We start from the raw sequence: 19868 nt of genomic DNA, 5'->3' as shown, positions 1-19868 counted from the left end.
TATCTTCTTTGCTTATAGTGTAAATCACAGAGTTGGCCTCAAAATAAAAATAATTACAATTTCACTTAACATGCAAATTTAGAGTTATAAATTACCTCAAATCAGGATACTGGCTGAATACATTTGTTTTCATGAAAAATGAAATGTTGTCTCTCTTCTGCCCTTCCCCCAAGCCTTCTTCACAAGACCTGCCTCAGGCTAAAATGGTTTTAAGTAGACTAAAGCTGCTGGTAAACACTTACCTTTGACAATATTATTGCCTAATGAACATTGCAGAAAAGGGTGTGTGCAGTGCAAGTGTCTGTCTGTGACTGCAACCTACATAGGGTCCTTGTGCCTACTGCTAATAGGCAAATATACACAAAAGAGACAGGCCCTTTGATGGTTTAATCCCAAACATACTTAACTGTCACATAGTTAATCTTTTTGATTAAAAATCACTCTTGAGTTCTTCTTGAACATTTTTATGTTTGTGGATGAAGGAGGTTAAATGTAGTTCTCATGCCTGTTTGGACTGTTCTTTTTGTTTTTCACTTTTCCCCCCACCCTTAGTTCAACATAACTTTTCCCTCTCTTTAATCATAGATATGCCTCTAAAGGATCCTCAGCCCTGATATTTCTGAAATACCCCCTGTTAGCAGGCAGGTAAAAATACATTACAGACTTTACCAAAGCAGACCTCATTGTTATTATCAGAGGACTAGATCTACAGGTCAAAAACAAGTGTTTCAAAACAGCTTCACCTGCAGGTTTTACTTTCCTAGAAATAAGTTTCAAAGAACAACTAACCTTCCATGTTCATCAGAAATCAAGTCATCACTCTTAAAGTTCATCATAAAACTTGTGTTTTACTATTGGTTTTCTTGAACACTGGCAACTTTGATACTTTCTATCAAAGACAACAAAAATTCAGTCCCACATATTTTAAATCTATCATTGTTTTAAACTCATGCATTAAAGTTTGTGAATAATCTTTTTTGAAGAGTGTTGAGTTCCTTTTGGGATTAGATGGAAGATCTTTCAAGTGTAACACTAAGAAGCAGTCACATTTCAAGTCAGAATTTGTGCTCAGATGGGATATTTTTTGGGTAACATTTCTTTCCACTTTAACAAGTAGTTTCACTTCATGATGGTTTTATGTTGATTTCAGACTACATTTTTATGTAGTGGGAAAGACTTTTTTTGGTAAAGTGAATGCCCAAGACCTGGTGGAAAACATTTCTCCTTAGCAACGTACTCACAGGATTCAGTATAGTTTGCTCAGAAGTGTTATTTTAGGATGACCTTTACACATACAGTATGATGAATTTTTCTTTTTATTTGATTGTAAAGATGTTATGATCAAGGGGCAAAATAAATATTGTCTTTTTCAGCCATAAAAAAAAAGAATGACAAATTAAACCATCTTTTTTAAACAGCATGATAGCATGCAGAAATGATGTCTACGTTTGGAAACTACTTATTGTTAAATTCACAGATACAGCAAAACCACAGTGAAACATAAATAAAGATCGATTTTATACAATTCAAATAGTAACACATGCTATGGAACTCACCCTTTCTCAGCCTAAAGAAGAGAGATATTTATATTCTTCACTGAAAGAACAATGTATTTATGCTTATGGGAATTTATACATTATAATAAATTGTTAAGAAAAATAAAAAGTTGAGCATTCTGAGGTCAGCAGCATTTTCTAACAAGGATGTTAAATCCTAAATTATTTTCTTTTGAATAATTAACATAATGTTCTGCAAATCTTTTCTAGGTAGCTTACAGGATTTTAATATTCAAATATTTTCACTTGTATAAACCATATAATTATGCAATTGTACAGTACGGTTATTTCTCAAGCAATTTGGCAATCTTTTCTTACAATAATTTATCTTATGTTCTTTGTTATCAGAAACAGAAATAGCTTTCTGCTTACCATTCTGGAAAAGATGGAATTCATCATTCTGCCATAAAGACCCTAGAAAGCAAAGAAAATGTTATTAGTTATTATACTCTTATCTGCAGGGATTCTAGCTGCCAAACAATGCATCAGCATCAAAACAAAATATGAAAATATGTGTCCAAATCATGGATCAATAGTTTAATGCAGTTCTGAGTAGATATTACATGTACTTCACAGGTACGAGGTTAGAAAAAAGCACAGGCTATTGTGCATATCTGTATTTAGAACTACATGCCAGCTGGAATTTATCTGCATAATGTTCATAAAATACAGACATACGATCTTGGCATCCAACTTGTGATTGTGCTTTTGAAAATTAAACCATGGGCTTGCTGTCACTCTGCTGTGGAGTGGGAGAAAACAGGGAAGGCATGTGCATAAAGGGTTAAGATGAGAAGAGACAATTATCAATAAAATGTTAAAGATTTTCTTCTTAACTCATTAAGAAATTTGCATTATGAATTTTTTAAAAAATCTTTTCACAGTTACTAAAATAATTAATCAGCCTTTACATTTTGCTTTAGGAAAAGATTGCTCATGGGTTGTAAGTTTACAATGGTTAGACTGGGGTACTGAGAAAGTACTGAGTACACCACACACCTCATCAGCATGCTTTAACTGTGATGTGGAAATGAAAGAATGGATACTAGTTAGCTCTCTTTTCTTCCTTCTTTTCTATTATCCCTTTCAGTCTGTTTTATACCTGACATCATAGCTATTATGTTTTCTTTAGAAAGAAATGAATCACTGCTACCAGTTCCTCTAACTAAAGGCTGAACAGAGAGTGATCACTTTCTCTCAATATCTCCACAGAGAGGATTTTAACTTTTCTATAACATCTTATGCTATATGTCCCAATTGTGCGGTTCAAGAATAAAAAGTTTTCAGGACAATAGGCTAAATTCTGCGATCATTTCTCACACAGAATACAATTTTACTCCTGCTGAAGTGTCCAGAGTAGGTACAGGATCTGCCTATCTGCCTCATACATAGTTTTCAGAGCTAAAACAGTTTTATGCCAAAGAAGGGAGAACACTTAAAACCCACTTGTTATTCTTAACTATTTTCATTGTTTGAGAAAATCAAATCCTAAAGTAAACATGTAAGGGAGAGAGTTAAGGAATTCAGTTAAAAATTATGTTTAAAAATTTGTTACTATAACCAAGAGATACAGTTACAAACCACTTAAAAAAATGCGAATGTCTATGTAGGGCCATTACCTTTAAAGAGAAAAACTGAAAACTAAAATAAATGATAGATTGGTTCCAGGTTCTCACCATGACTGCATATACTGCTGGATAAAATATAGGTATTTACAGGTGAGGGAGTGTCCAGATAGAGAATTCCCCGATATAGTACAGGAGTTATTTCCGTTCAAGAAGTTTACCTTGGGCAAAAAGGGAGTTTCCAGGGTGTTCAGTGCCGCAGAAATTCAGACTTAATCTAGGTTGCAGCACAGCACAAGATATGGGGAGCCTGCATAAAGCTAATGTAAATCAGAACAGTCCCTGAGGGCTGCTCTAATTTACGCAGAGATTCATTGGCTGGTATCCAGTCTTGAATCTGAGCATCTACAGAGATGGTTTAAAGCCACTTTAGCTCCATTCTTTGTGGGCTACATCTTCTGTGTGGTGCTTCATGTCAGATGTAGCACTGAACATCTCTTTTGCTTCATTTATGAAATGCAGGAAAATAGGGTCCCCCTCAGCCAAAGAAACGGTATTTTGCATAGGCTTAAAAAGAACCCTTTGAACATCCATCTCAATTGAGCCAGATTCCCATAAAGCACTGGCTTCTGTGTCCTTCCCAGAGATCTTTGCTCCTCAGCCCTCACAGTTTGCAAACCATGCTGTTTGGATGAGGTAATCATTAATCCACTGCCTGTTCAGGACTGTTACATAAAAAATCCATTCATTTCGGCAAAGCAGTAGTTGCCTTTCCTCCACACAGCTTTTGAGTCCCTCTGCCACAAAGCCATAATAATTTTTTTTCCAAAGCTATTTGTAAACCAATAAAATTTCACCATTTCATAAATGAGCAAAAGTTCTCACTGACTTCAAAAAGAATTATATTCACGAAAGTGTAGATTTTCCCTCTAGTTCTTAACTGCTTAATTATTAAGATTCTACAACATGACTTACAATGTTGTAAGATATGAACTGAAAATTGTGGGCCTGTCCCCTACCTATCAGCCATGCATGCAAGACTCCAGACTGATACACAAGCTGTTCAATACTTTCACGCGAGTATCCCCCTGAAGTAATTGCAGCAATGTTTGTGTTTAAAGTTAAGTGTATGTTTTAATGTTCTGCTAAACAGTGGCCTAAATTCCTACATGGATTCAGATGAGCAAGCAGCTGAAAGTAAAGTAAGTTTAGTGTGACAGCTAATGTATGAGTTCTTCTTGGAAACAATTTTTAATAACAGGTTATTTGCTGGTATATAGAATACAAAATTATTATTTTAAAAGAAGTGAGTCAAGGCTTCTAGCTTTTGCTTTCACTGGCTGAAATAAATATTCTGAGTGTATGTGAGTATGACCACCCAGTTCTCAAATTTTGTTTGAGAAATGTTAACAAGTTTTAAACTTCCTTTTTAAAAATCAGATTTGTCTATTAATATTGCAGCTACTTTCAGTGTCTCTGGCATTGGCATTACAAATGTTGGAAAAACCCAACTTACTCAGTTCTGTAGTTCCTGTTTTCTCCCTACAGTTTCTAAATCAATAAACAAAATCACCTATTTTTAATCACTAGCTCCTGAAGAGGGCAGCACGTTCTAGATATTATTGAACTGTAAGCTTTGAGATGACAGCCGGGCTTTACTGTACTGCACACAGAGGAAGGGGGAATAAAAACTTTCTGGATATTTTGTGTAGACAGTTCCCATGGTACAATAAGTCAGCAGAAGTTCTAGGCTGTTACAGACCAAGGTCAAAACTGTATTTGATTATTAAAGAGAACATTCAAATTAGCTACCTGAAGCAATGCATTTAGGAAGAGAGCAACAAAATACCAGCAAGGAGTACTTCCACAAGGAATATGTTTTATCTTTAACATTGTAGATAACTTTTCCTATTGGCAGTGCATTGACTATCAAAACTACTAAAGGGGTTAGATTTAATTATCTCACTTCTTTGCACATTTCATCTCAATTGCTATGGCAACATTCAGTTGCCTCAGCAGCAATGTACACTTTAATCAGATATTTCCTCACTCATTTCTCTGTGCACCACAGCAATGTAGTCAAATTTACAGCCAAACCCCGATGCATCTGATAACACCTCTTAGGAATTAATGGCTAGGTTTCCCCTGCCCTTCACCCATAGCCACAAATATTTCTAGAGTTTTGCACCCTGATGACAAAGACTTTAGGAGATGAAAAGTGTGTATACTTTAAATCTTTCCTACTTCACTGATTTTATGTTGTTTTCTGCCACCACTCCCTTTTTACATGGCTTGAATTTACTCGGGAACTCTTCCCATCAAGCTATGGGCAGGTCTTCTGGTCCCTGCAGGAACTCTTTCAGGGCTGAGAACAGGAAACACAATAATCGGGCAGACAATATGGTTCCTCCCATATTCCACCCTGCCCTGAAAAGCTTTTTGTTTGATTACTCAGCCCTGATTAAATGCTTCGTCAGAGTACATCATAATTCTTTAAACTTCTTGGCCCAGAAATCAGGAACATAGGCTAAAATAAAAGTAATTAGGAGTGATGAGCAGATACTGGGGACTCCATATTGAAATGCAGACAGTAAGAAGAGTCAGGAAGCTAAAAGTACATGGGGGTTACTAAATTCAGGTTATGGGAAGTTTTGACATTTCTGACATAGAATATCATCTGGCTTGAAAACATGTCACCACCAAGGTAAAGTGGGAACAGAGATAAGTTCCTAACAATGCCTAGCTTCTATGGTGAAAACCACATTAGAAATGTGTTAGATAGATTGAATTAGATTGGATTATAGTCAGACATATAGGAAAGAATGGTAGACATACGTCATTGAAACATAATTCTGCATATTCTGAAGACTGTCTTTAAACAGTCAGTTAGTTGATTTTGGGTTTTTTTGCATTAAAGAATATATTCTACACTGTTTTTTGCTTCTACATGCATTTTTCATAGCTGTCCATCTGCTCACATGTAATAAACGATCACAGCTCATTTTCAAGTAAGGTCTTGGATTACTGCTGTCTTAAAGATTTTTGGAAACGCTGGGTAAATACAGAGCTGACTTCGGCCACTGTTGTCCCAGAGAGGTATCATGGAGTCAGAGTCAGTACCACTCTACATCTTGTCAGTGATAACAAAGTCTGATCAGCCCCTCTGACTGTGCAATATTAAGTCACTCTCTACAGTTTATCTCAGTGTGAGCCATGGCAGCTTTCCTAGAGGCTCCATAACTCAAGATACTAAAAAACCATAACAGCACTGACTTATTAGGAAAATACAGGGAAAAATGTGCCCAGTATGCTTTTCATACATGACAAGGGATCCCATCATATATAACATTAAAGTCCATGTTACATGGGATGTCTCGTGAGGATCTGGGGAGACTTTTCCAGCTGAGGTGCTGAAGCCTAATGTTTGTGGGCCCATGTCATACGACAGCACTATGTCCTAATCCATCAGTGAAGTTGTTATATTTTTAGGGTTCTGAAGGAGAAGCTACAAGTTACAGAATCTGCAATACTTTTTCACATCAGTACTTCTGAAGATGTCCCTTTGAAACCAAAGGGTCTAATCTTATAAATGAAAACTACTTGTGTTTGCAGGGCTGGTCCCCGTAGTTTAAAATAGGTATTTCCCTGCAGCTCTGTATATATAATATGAGCTTTATATGTAACTATACACTATAAGTTTTAATAATGTGTCCAAACGATATTTGTGACATAGAGGATGCAAAGATCATTTAAAGTTCAGAGTCTGCAATTCTGTACTAAAATTAAAATTTAAAACCCCCCAAAACTTTATACCTAAAAAATTCAATATCCATGCAAAACTAAAGAGTACAAAATGTTTGTAGTATAACTTGTTCCACTTAAAGAATTCATTTAAAAGTTGATTCATGTAACATGGGAAGAGCTATGCTGATTTCCAGCAGCTGACAATCTGGTGCATAGTCTTTATAATAATAATTTTATAATGCTGAAATTATCTATGCCATATACAACTGGAAATCTGTGCCAAGCAAATATTCCTTGTTTGAATAGTTTATAAACTGGAGACTTTTGTAAAAAAATATTGCAAAACCCCCCACAGAACAGTGCTTTCTCATTAGAGGATGCTTTTTGGACCTTGTGGGATTTTACTGCAGCACAGAAGAGAGGAAATTTGACTTTATTCTTTATGGGCTCAAAGACCATATGAAGAAAGATGCATGGAACAGAAATGATCAGAAAATATAGAAATGGAGAGAGTTATTACATGTTGCTCTGTGCACATTCCTGTTTCATTTGTTAATTTTATGAATTTATGAAATATAACTGAGTTAAAGGCTGATATATTTGGGATCATTCATGCACATTTCCAGTATAAATATTTCCATTCTGGAGCATATTTTCCTATCCTTTTGATTCTTGTCTAGGATTGTATGAAAGACCTACCCAACAAATAAGTTACCTATACAAAAAAAGCAGACTTGTTAAACTATTTTAAACTTTATCAAGCACTTTACCTGTTAGTGTTTATTTGAAATAATCAAAAGTTTAAAATTTTCAGAAGAGTTTTTTGGTGAGGGTGTGCTTTCCACAGGGTACAATAGAGTATAATACAATGTAATCTCTAAACAAAGGCATGCCATGCAGCTCTGTAGGGGACACACAGTTCTTACTAGATTTCTTATCAGCAGTTTACAAATTTTTGCCATGGGTCACCTTTAAATTTCAATAAAGGTTTGTCTCCTCCCCCCGTTTCATTCCTTCTCCAGTAGGTTTTCACTTAGTCTCTGTTTTCACCTAACCCCACCCCTTCCCTCATTTTGAGTATAATAAACTACATTTTATATAACCTCCAAAAACTCACTTCAGCAATCCAGCAGGGTTGCCTTTCCCACCGGCACCAGCAGAGCTCCTGGCATCCTCCCACTGCCCAGCACCACCTTGCTCTCTGCAGGAGCCTTCTTCAAGAGCTGCTGCACTGCAGGTATCCATCGCAGAGCCTTTTCCTGGTCCACCAAAACAGACATTTTCTTGGGAGAATGGCCCATTTCCCCTTGCCCTGGTTCTTTGCAGACTGAATGTCTTGCCTCAGGAAGAGGACATGGAGTCTGGCACTGGTAGCTGCGACAGCTCCATTTTTCATATGGTTGCCAAACAAGGGAGAAATTTGCGTGACAGAAAGGGTAGCATGACAGAAAAATTCAAAAGTTGAGTGAAACTCTCCAGCGTTTCATTTTTTTGATTCCCACTTCCAGGTGCTCAACACATTCTGCTTCTCTCTCTCCCCAGGTTAAAGACTCACTGCCTGGTGTATTGCTTGGAGCAATTTCTGCTAAGTTCTCTAGTCACTTAGTTTCAACTCTACTCAAGCTTAAAGAACCTTTCTATAAAGCCTAATCAATACAGAGTCCATTTTCCTTGTTTATGCAAGTGACCATATTGTGATCTTTTTACAGCTTAAGCAAGCTGGAGAGTGGAACTACTACAGAGGAGGCACTGCTCATTGCACACACGTACATACATACATGTATATACAGAATTTATGTATGCTCTTACTGTAGCACTAATACTCCCTAAAGGTATTATTATGTTGTTAGACAAATTAAAATTAAACAAGAGGTAAAAGAGCACTTGAACTGAAAACTGTTAAAAAATGCCTACAGGCAAGACAAAAGTGAACAGCAGGAATTTATCCAGCTGTGTGTGTCTAGGAGTTCCTCTGGGCCAACTGTCTGTGCTCCCATTTCTGCTGCAGGAAATGCAATTTCAAAAAAAATCATATAGGTGTTGTGACTTCCAAGCAAAATGACACACGCATTTTTTTGCCTGCCTTTAAGATAAAAACGGAGGGATTTTCTGGCAACTCATTAAGCTACAGGACTGAATGGAGAGGGATGGTGGGAATACATAACAGAAATGCCCAGGAACAGTAAGAGTAAGACAGAGATCTGCCCGGGTCAGAAATGTGATGGCAGGTTGTTCTGCTGACAAGCACTTCTAATAACATCTGGAATCAGTGGAGTATGTGAGATCGTCTTTGAGAGCTTTTCTACAAAAATCTGTTCTGATACAGTATTTCTAAAACTAAATGCAAAAGAGGCCCTTTTTGTAGTGGGGGATTCAATGAGAGCCCATAAGGAATAACTGAGATGTGCAGAACTGACGTGGCCAAAGGTCTGCATATTGAGATCAAAGACACAATCATAAAACCCAGTAGTAGTAATATGTGTTACATATAAACTAAATTTGGATTTGCAAATCACATTTTATGCAGGTGCAAATGGATGCACACATTAGAGGTGAAGGTGAACAAACTGAATAGATCGTTTATCTTCATGGCTAAAACTGTTAGCTTTACTACTTTCTTTCATTCAAACCTCAAAGCAATGTATGTCACAGTGAAAGAATTTGCTGTGTAAATTATTACGTGTTTTGCACTGAGAAAGAAAAATAAGACAGCTCGATATCCCAGTCACATAATGAAATAAGGAACTGTACTCTAACCAGTTAATTCAGTTATTTTCATGACAGTGTTATCCAACAGTTATCACCATGACAGTGCATCTTTGCTGACTTAGAAGTGCTCAAAAATCAAAGAGCATTTGGACCTGGAGACAAGGATATGAAGACATGGTCGGAAGGAAGATTAAAAATGTAATTCTATCTCATTTTTTACGATACTGTAATCCCAATGGTACCACTGGAAGTACTCCCAATTTGCACAAGGACAAAAGAAAGCACCTCTTCCTCTGATTCTATGTACTTGGAAACTATACCTTACTAACGGCTCTATTTATAGTCCAACTACTATATAATGAAAGGAAATATGTGAAAATGAAAACAAAAGAAATAATGCATGCATCAGAATAATACAACAAATAGGGATGTGGTTTTTCTCTTGGTGAAAATGGAAATTAATCTCTTCTGCTTTGAGCACTTTGGCTCTAAGCTCAAGTCTTATAATCTAATTGGTGCATCATGAATACTAAATGAAAGTAGCTGGGATTCATATAATTTTTTGTTATATGAAACTAAACAATCTGTATATGTAAGACTAGTCTTCCTTCAGAATATAACTCTGTGAAACAGATCTAACCTTAAATTGAACAATAGCCTCAAAGACATTTGTCTTTATAGGGCATTTCCATGCTTAAAAGTGCTGACGTAAAATGTACTGGTTTTGTTCAACAGATCTGCTTTTTGGACTAAATCCAGATTCCAAGTTATTGGGAGAGACTTTTACTTCTGGATCAGACCCCTTGTGTATATTCACATTCATGTATTATTACTTTAGTGGAAAAAGTGTTTTTATTCCCACTTCTGATGGAGTGAACTGAATTTTGGCATTACTTACTGTATCAACAATGAGATTTATGCAGTCTCAGTGCATTTAAATTCTGTGCTATGCTAAAACTGAACTATCACAATGAAGGGTAGCAGAAAAACTGCTAAGTTTTAACTGGGAGCATCTTTAGTAATAACAGGATACATGAGATAGAAGGAACACAGCTTGGCCTTTTGCAGCCCATTTGAGTTTTCCAAGTTTTGTAGTTAAAAGCTGTAATATATATTTTTATTAGTGAACTGAGAAAATTAGATAAATCCTCTGAGACTTAAAGCATGTGGAAACCTGTTCTGCCATTCTAACAAAGTCATTTTTCATGATGCAACTGCACTAAAAGAGTTCCTTTTGTGAAACCATTCAATTGTTAAATTATTTTTGTGTATGAGTAGAACACATTTAATAAAACTCACTTGTACCCTTTTTACACATTCACATAATAAACACTCTGCTTGCACTATATCCTTGTTGCTTTCTTTGGCAAAATTTGGCATACACTGTGGGTTGATATTTTGTTTATTACATGAAATATTTTAAAGAACATTTGTGGAAAGGATATAAAAAATAAGGTGCATGTGTATATTATAGCTGAGACTGCCAAAGGAGCATGGAGAACCTATACCCCTAGCCCTGATTGAAATTCCGTGGAAGGCAGGCTCCTGTGGCAATCCCAGACTATGTATAGAACAGAATTTCTCAGCATTTATTCAGGTATGCACCTTAAAGCAAAACTTCAGTGTGATCAAGTACCGCACACATAGTAATGAGCTTTGCAATTTCCTGAATAACTTTTATGAGGAGGGCTCATGCCTCTGTCTTTCTCCTCCCTTTGCTGTTTATGTCCTGCTTTCCGTTTTCCACTCTCTTCTTCTTAAAGCCTCCACAGCAACCTGATGGACTTAGCCGGAACTGGGGTCATCACGGTGATCAATGACTTGGGCGGTTGAGCGTTCAGCCATTGATCACACTGAAAAGATTCATATATCTTAGGCATGCCATCACAAGCAGCTGCTTCTACTTAGCTTGCCAGCTTTCTGTCACTTCGAGGATTCAATGAAGTTCAGAGGCAGTGTGAGAAGGTTATATAATTCTGTCAAGAGATCATGTCTTTGATTTTTTTCATCTCTTAGACCTACATGTCTACCCTTTGGGGGTCTATCACAGACTGAGAACTTCCAATATATTACATACCATAACACAGCAGTATAAAGAGTGCTATATAAAATATATAAACGTCCTTCCTTTGAACAGAATAGCAGGAGCCTTCACTTCTTTCTTTTATGAAAGTACAATACCTAATGCTGAAGAGAAACCACAGCTGTATTCATGTGTGCATGCACATGCTTTGCTTGTAATTTGAAACACATTCCCATAAACTGTCAGATATTATCATATCTAGTGTTCCTTCCCTCTCTCATATTTAAATACTCTGTACCCAATTTGTAAGAGTAAAAAGTAACTTTAATTGCTTTGGATAAAATATTCACAGTTTAACAACTTTACTGGGAAAATAAAATATATTCGACTGAGTCATTAAAAGGACACTGGGAACTTGAATGCCACTTTCTCATCTAAAAATTTGTCATGCAGTGTATCTGAGAAAGATTAAAGACCTTTTTTTTCTCTATTTTTTTCCTGTTTACTTAGCACTGGTGGTTTGTGCTCTGGCTCACATACACTGAAATACAAAGCTGCCACAATTTTGGATGTTTCCATTTCCCAGCTTTATGCCCTGCCCCTCCGCTGGAAGGTCGTAATCCCATCGACAGTCCAGAAGATTAGGGCAAAAGCTCTTTCACTGGCAGTTTAAATTAACAGGCGATGTGAATGTAGGTGGCTCAAGTACAGGCACATGCTTCTCTCTCTTGTCCCTGTAGGTTGACAGTAATTTCCAGCAGAATTGTAAGATGGACAGCTGTGAGCATGAATATCCGAAATCATGGCAGCTACATCTGGCAGAGCTTGTCTATCAAAGACCCATGACTGAAAGGTTGGTTGGCAGTGCAGTCTCTGCCGGCAGGGCTCTGCTGGAGAGAGGCGCTGGAAAGCTCAGGCCTAGAAAACCTCTCTAAAAAACAGACAGCAAAGAATGAAAATAACCGCAGTGCACAGGACAAAGCAATGTTGTAGTAAAGTCCTATTTCAAAGTTTTACAACAATGCTAAGATGATTCACAGGACTCAAGCTGGCTGTATGCACCAGGCGGAGTTCCTGTTAGAGAAAAGGATATGAGAGGGGGAATATACAAGTGTTCGTGATTAATAATGATGACTATGACAGTAATATTCTCTGGTCTTCTAACTGATGCTTCCAAACATTCACAGAGAAAAAAAAAAATTGTAGACTCTTTCTAGGAATTAAGAAAAAACCTTCAACATTCAAAAGATTTTTTTTTTAAATTGGTCATCTTGAAAAAATTCAAATTGACAGTGTCCCTTTTAATGATACACTTCAAAGCTTTATGAAATCTCCCTGTCAAATGAGGCTACTACTTTAACACATATTCAAAGAGGTGTATGCAGCTTGAAAATGGATTAAACAGCCAGGAAAAGAGGTCATATTCTGTTATATGAATGCAGTTCCAGGGCTTTAATTAATCTGGAGAATTTAACAATAAACATGGTACATAAATTAAGTTGATTTACTGTGCAATCTGCTACTTAAAAAACAATGAAATAAAGACTTAAGGCTTCCTGTTCCACCACCTTGCCATTTTTATTCTTTATCATAATAAAAAATGAAAAGGAAGTGGTATCAGTCAGTATTGCAGGATTCCATATTAGTTTTTCACATAAACCAGGTGCAAGCTATTAAGAATATGCTTCCTCTATATTTTAAAAACTCTTTGTCTGTGTTGTTTATAGCCATTCAGTTAAAAAGGAAAAAACTGTTCAAAGCTAATCTATACAGTTTGGGATTTTTGGTGTCTGTCTTGGCTATGCAGATGCATCAGTCCTGTTCCTGAGCACTTGGTATCTTGTAAGGCCCATCTGAGTTCACATTAGAAGATACAAAATTTTAATAGAAAGTTATGGGAGTGGTGTTTTTAATCAGAGTAATTTTAATTGAAATTAAAAAAATGCAAACACATCTTAGGTTTGGTATAACCCGTTTCAAAACAAAATCCATCACTTGGACTAAAACTAAGGTGACATTGTCACTTTAAATCACAACTCTGTATTTCAGCAATTGGCATCTCATGAAGTGGTTGTGCCATTTGTGAAATATTCAAGGACAATATTAAACATCTACAACCTTCCTAATGTTATTTAAAAGAAAAATCAGGTTTTCCATCTCTCTAATTTCTATGCCTCTTCAAATAGTGTTATTAACATTCTTTTCCACACATCCTTCTTCCTCCTTTTCTCTCAACTTTAATTATTTTTTCTCTTTCTAAATTAATCCTTTGTTTGAACTGTTACTTTTGAGAGAGAAGAAAAGTTGTACAATGAACAGCTGAATGTTTGCCATTTTGCTTTGGGTCTTTTCATGCTCCTTCTCTGAGGCCAGATCCTACAAGGTGCTGAGCATCAGGCAACTCACTAAAAATTGAGGGTGCTGAGAATATCTAGCAAGAGCCTAGCATATTGCAGGATCGTGCCTTGCACAGCAAGTTCTCCAAGTGATGACTATTTATGTTTCACTGAATAGACTTAGCATAAATTTTAACATCTCTGATATGATTGGGTTTTTTTTATGGGCAAAGAGGAGGTATTTTTCATGACCGTATCACTCAGCACTTTGAGAATGAAGTGTACATCAATGCCACCCAAAAAGTCTGGCAAAGAACCAGATGTCATGGTTACAAATGCACACAAAAACTGGAATACATTAGAGGCAATTACAAGGTATGTAAGCTCTTCAGTGCTGAGAAGGCATCCAGATCATTGTAAGTCCTGTCTTAATCAAATAATAATTCAAAACAAACTTACACACGATTGCCAAGAAATCACAGAATTGAAGCATGAATGACCCCCAAAGTACTATACACTTTGTACTGTTCACCTGAGGGTTTTTTTGTTACAGGTGCGGCATTAAGCAATACTGTAAATATACATGCTAACTAAAATAGAAATTTCAATCTTTTAAAGAATCTTTTGAATGAAAACCATTAATGTTAACCTAAATTTCTTTCTTACAATTTTGCAATCTGTTATACAGAGAATATACGTATTTGCTATTTCGCCACTTCTTGCAGATAAGCATTTATGATTTCTTTCACAGATGCAGTAAATAGCCAGAGAGCCTGCAGCTGGACCTGAGTAGCGCCTGTATCATTCAGATCTGAACTGGGCAGGACCGAGTGCTGGGGAGGCCTGCTGCCACCCTGGCAAGGCCGCAGCAGCTCTGTGGAGACTGCTCCCTCCCTTGCACAGTGTTGCTGTGATGCAGGAAGTCCCTACAGGATAGAAACTCATACAGCTCCCAGTTATCTTGCATTAGCTTTAGCAAAGCTGTATTGAAATCTTTGTGGTTAAAAGCTGTATACACTTTCCCAGGTTTTTCTTTGATATAAGTAAATTATGTTTATGGCTATGTGTTTGCAGTTACATCTATCCCAATGACAACATAACCTACAGATATATTGTTACATTTTCACTTCAAATGTGGACAGTCAGATTATACCTAATATACCTATACATGTCAATATAATAAAGTGATTTATGTTTACATACTGTGCTCTAGATATACAGATATACTTATAATACAGAACCTTTCATTATGAAGAATCCTCAACCATTTAAAAATTAAAATCTCACTCTCTTTTTGAAACCTGAATCAAACAGCCCCTCCTGATCACAAAAGTATCAATACAAAGACATAATGCAGTAACAGTGTGCATATGGGCATGATGAAAAGCTGAAAAAAATTGTACATGAAATGTGGTTTGAGATGTGGTTTGTCTAATACATAAAAGGTTCTGCCAATTATTTGCTAACTCCATGGGAAAAATCTCAAGCAAGCAAAGAACCTTTACAAATCTAACCTAAGCAGTGTCCGTTTGTTGTATCCACCAGGTACACAGCAAGGCCTGCAGACTAGAAACAGTGCTATAAACCTCACCCTCAATACCCGTGATCAACTGGGATGTTTCCAGCAATCTCTTGGTAAACATTGTGCTGATGATAGACTCCCAGTAGTTTGCATGCAATAATTTGTTTTGAAAATGCTAGCTGTACGTTTCCATTCAGGAATAAGTACAACCCTTACCTAATTACAGAATGACTTTCCATAAGTTATATCCTTTCATGATTCTATACTAAATAACATTCATTAACCCTATGTATCGTAAAAATCTCCTATTAAAATGTAGCTATGTTGACTTCCAAGGCAGAGAAATGGCAAGCATTTTTTCTGAATCTACACAAGCTAAAGAGTTAAGAAATACTAGACCAGAAAGAAAGAAAAAAAAAACAACCCAAAAAACCCCAGAAAAAAAGCTTGTGAAAAGTTCTTTCTCCTAAATATTCTTGCTCTTTTCAAACTAGTTTATTCAGTTTATAACAGAAAATATCAACAAAAATACTTAACCCTTCAAAATTTACTCTGTTTTAGCAATTAAAAACAGCTTTTCCTAACCATACTTTTTGTTTCTGTTTGGTTGTTTTCTATCTGGCTTTCCAAACATAAACATACATGCAAATACTTTCTTTGAGTTTCATATCGTCTTTCATCACATCTCTTACTTCCATCTTTTTTTTTTTTTTTTGACATCATTTCTATCAGTGGTGCTTTGCATAGCTTGAGCTTTCAACAGCTTAGACCTGAGGATTATATTTCCCCTTTATCATTTACACACAGAATCACAGAATCACAGAATCAACTAGGTTGGAAAGGACCTTGAAGATCATCTAGTCCAACCATTAACCTAGCACTGCCAATTCCCATCTACACCATATCCCTCAGCGCTATATCGACCCTACTCTTAAACACCTCCAGGGATGGGGACTCCACCACCTCCCTGGGCAATCCATTCCACTGCCTAATAACCCGTTCTGTAAAGAAATACTTCCTGACATCTAGTCTAAACCTTCCCTGGCGCAACTTGAGGCCATTCCCTCTTGTCCTATCACTTGTTACTTGGTTAAAGAGACTCATCCCCAGCTCTCTGCAACCTCCTTTCAGGTAGTTGTAGAGGGCGATGAGGTCTCCCCTCAGCCTCCTCTTCTCCAGACTAAACAACCCCAGTTCCCTCAGCCGCTCCTCGTACGACCTGTGCTCCAGACCCTTCACCAGCTTCGTTGCCCTTCTTTGGACATGCTCGAGTAATTCAATGTCCTTTTTGTAGTGAGGGGCCCAAAACTGAACACAGTAATCGAGGTGCGGCCTCACCAGTGCCGAGTACAGGGGTAAGATCACTTCCCTGTCCCTGCTGGCCACACACACACACAAGAAAAAGAAAATTATATTTCTAAATATAAAACTTCTTGATGTCTTACTGTGTCCACAAACTTCTCTCTCAAACTTCAGACTACATTGGTCTGCCATAATCAGTCTCTCAGACTTTCCTATCACTAACGTCTTTACTGTCCTGTACTCTGCCTTCTTTCTTCCTGCTTCATGTTTGTCAACTGCCTCAATAGATTAAAAATAAAGTGAACTGCTTTGATTAAAAAGGTACAACCCAGGTTAAAGAATATTCTAGTTTGGTTTAGCTTCTTAACTTGTTCTTAATCAATCTAAGCAAAATTGAAAACAGCCACTTGGAGATCAATGCAAGAACATCAAACAAACGATTTGAAAACATTTTTGTACAACAACATAAACTCATATTTTTAATGAAAATATTTAATTTTTGAGTAGACATATCCATAGTAATAAACAATGTCTGTCTTCCATAGTGTATTCCACATGTAGACCACAAAGCACAATTAATTAAAGAAATCAGTTAACTGAAATTTCATAGAAATAGCACCACAGAAAGGTAAAATGGTGCTCAGCCACCCAGTCAGATACAAAACCTGGAACTGCACCACCCTGCTGCTCTATCCGCTTGCCAACACTGTCTCCTTCCTGATTTGTTTTTTTCAGGTAAATTGCTGAGGATACTGAGTAAGATAGGAGATAAGAGGAGATCTAGACCGTATTCTAAAATTAATATCAAAGTGGCATATCGAAGGTCTTCTCAAGTACATAGTCAAAGTGGTTGAATATGGGAGCTCAACATGGAACTCAACTGGATGAATATGGGAGCTGAATGGAACAAATCCCTTAATTATATCTGATTTCTACAGCTTCATGCTTATCTAAACTTCATTTGGGCTATTCCATAGAACAAGACAATCTAGAAACTTTACAGATAAAGCTAAATTAAGATGCTTGGCTGCATTCTTAGAACAGAAGTTTACTCAAAATGCTGTTACAAAACATACTTGCTTAAAGTCATGAAATCACTGGCAAGACTGAGTGAACATCAGATTAGGGCAAATTCACGATAATTTCAATGCTTTAATGATCTTCTGAGGTTTGGTGGAATTTGTAATAAGTTTGCTGTATTCTTCTGAGTTATTATATTTGTATATTTCAGGTGTTATCTATAACATGCATGCTGTGGTTTTATGATTTGCCCTGCTCTCCCTACATCCCCTTTCATTCCCCAAAACTGACATAACACATGTTCTGTCAGCAAGAAAAACCTCTGGTGAATTTTTTGATCCTTTCTATCTTTTAATAGTCATTCAGCATCAGCATGTATCTATACATCAGCAAAAATTTTCTTTCATCTTGTGAATTTCAGACATTAGATGGTCACCTCTCCTGGAAAGACACCAGATTAGTTTGTTCTATAGATGGTTCACAGTGGAGTTCTCTTTCTGAATAACTTCCTAATAAGTAAATGAATGTACTGGTTTCCGCTGATTGAAAGTGCCTCCATCAGGGTACAAAGGCAGACTAAGAAGCCTTTTCATATTTCATCTGATCTCAGGTCATTGAATTGATTCTTTATGTAATACTGAATAGACTTCAAGATTCTGTAATTAACATTCAGGGTACTGCTAGTACATGATCTTAGCACTCTCGATATTGTGGAAATGATTACTTCCTTTTTTCTTGTGGCACTGCTTTTGCTAGCTGTTCCAAAGGTTTACTAAAAACTGGGTGTTTCTGCCCTCTGTGCTCTAAAATTGCTGTTTCAATAGAATTATTTTCCTTTAGATATCAGACTATGAAAACACTTAAATAGCAAACTAAAATGCTGTTTTAAAAATTGGCTCACAATTAGCCTAGATGTTATTTTAATTTATTGTCTTATTGCTTTTCTAAGGAACTCTAGGATTCTTAAGAAGTTGCTAGGTTTGCATGGGGATGTCTTTTTTAATAATTGCAGTTATCATTATGTGTCATTAAAATGAAAATATCTGAAGTGCTTCAAAATAACGTTCGTAAGAATTTGAGAGTAAATGACACTAATGATGAGAGCACCTCAAAGGGTATAATTTAACAATACACAAAATAAAGAAAGCACAACACAAAATTCCCATATCAACTCAAGTTCTAGAAACCTGTATTGGAGCCAAGATACATGGTGTCTTATCTAAACCTGCAGGAAATCAATTTCTGAACACTAAAATGTTAAAGATGGAGGATCTGGCTACTGAAATCCTTCTTTAGGGGCTCAAACCAGAGTTTTAGGGCACTGAATTAGCATTTTTGATAGGGATCTCACATTAAATTGACCTTTCCTGGTGAAAAGATGCATTACCTGCAACCAGCTGCTAACCCTGCCTTGACCTGCCCCAACTCCCAAGGCTATAGAGTATGATATACTGTTTTCTTTCTTGTCTGCAGCACTTTTTCCAGCCAATGTAATTCAGATGCATATTGTCTGCAGTGGAGGAGGCCATGTGATTAAGTGAGGAGAAGTAAGGAGTAAGAGCAACCTGACTTTAATCCTGATTGAGCCACTGAAGGAATGTGTGACTTCAAGGAACTGCTTGGCTTTCATAAAGCATCATCCAGTTTACTGGCTAGATAAGAAGCCCTGCTCTGAAAACCATGGCCATACCATTGAAGTTAAGCATTACATGTATGTAAATGAAAAGGAAACAAATCCCCTTTTTTGTAAAATGTTTCTAAAGAACATTGTTAATGAGGCAGCCATGGCTCAGGAAATGCAGCTAATTGTGCTCTGTAGATATAAAAGCAGTGACAGAGCCCTTCTTTCCTGAGCATAGGTCTATCACGCAGCTAACGCTCTCAGACTCCTGCAGGAGAAGGTAAAACCTGATGATTGTTTACCGTAGCCAGACAGGAAAGGTTGCCTATCCACCAGTGATTGAGCCCCAGCAGCACTGGCCTTTCAAATAGAAAGAGGCTGAGAAGATATTTATAAACTAAGCAGCCTTCTGTTCCTTGAGGGAAGTGCACCCTTAAGCCGAAACGTGGGTAGGATGCTGCTAAACACCC

General features: G+C 36.9%; 1 protein-coding gene across 19 annotated transcripts in view; it reads right to left on the bottom strand.

Moving 5' to 3' along the window:
- The window catches only part of ADGRL2 (adhesion G protein-coupled receptor L2), a 393202-nt gene that overhangs the window by 177372 nt on the left and 195962 nt on the right, over positions 1-19868 (bottom strand). For all 19 annotated transcript variants that reach the window (XM_074876378.1, XM_074876380.1, XM_074876379.1 and 16 more), the window contains exon 3: positions 1929-1970. The gene's annotated coding sequence lies outside the window, so the exon portion shown is untranslated. The remainder of the gene's footprint in view (positions 1-1928; positions 1971-19868) is intronic.

This window comes from Strix uralensis, chromosome 8, assembly GCF_047716275.1.
Source record: "Strix uralensis isolate ZFMK-TIS-50842 chromosome 8, bStrUra1, whole genome shotgun sequence".
NCBI classification, from domain to species: domain Eukaryota; kingdom Metazoa; phylum Chordata; class Aves; order Strigiformes; family Strigidae; genus Strix; species Strix uralensis.
The sequence above is the reverse complement of the archived record's forward strand: the minus strand, read 5'-3'. Positions and strand labels throughout refer to the sequence as shown.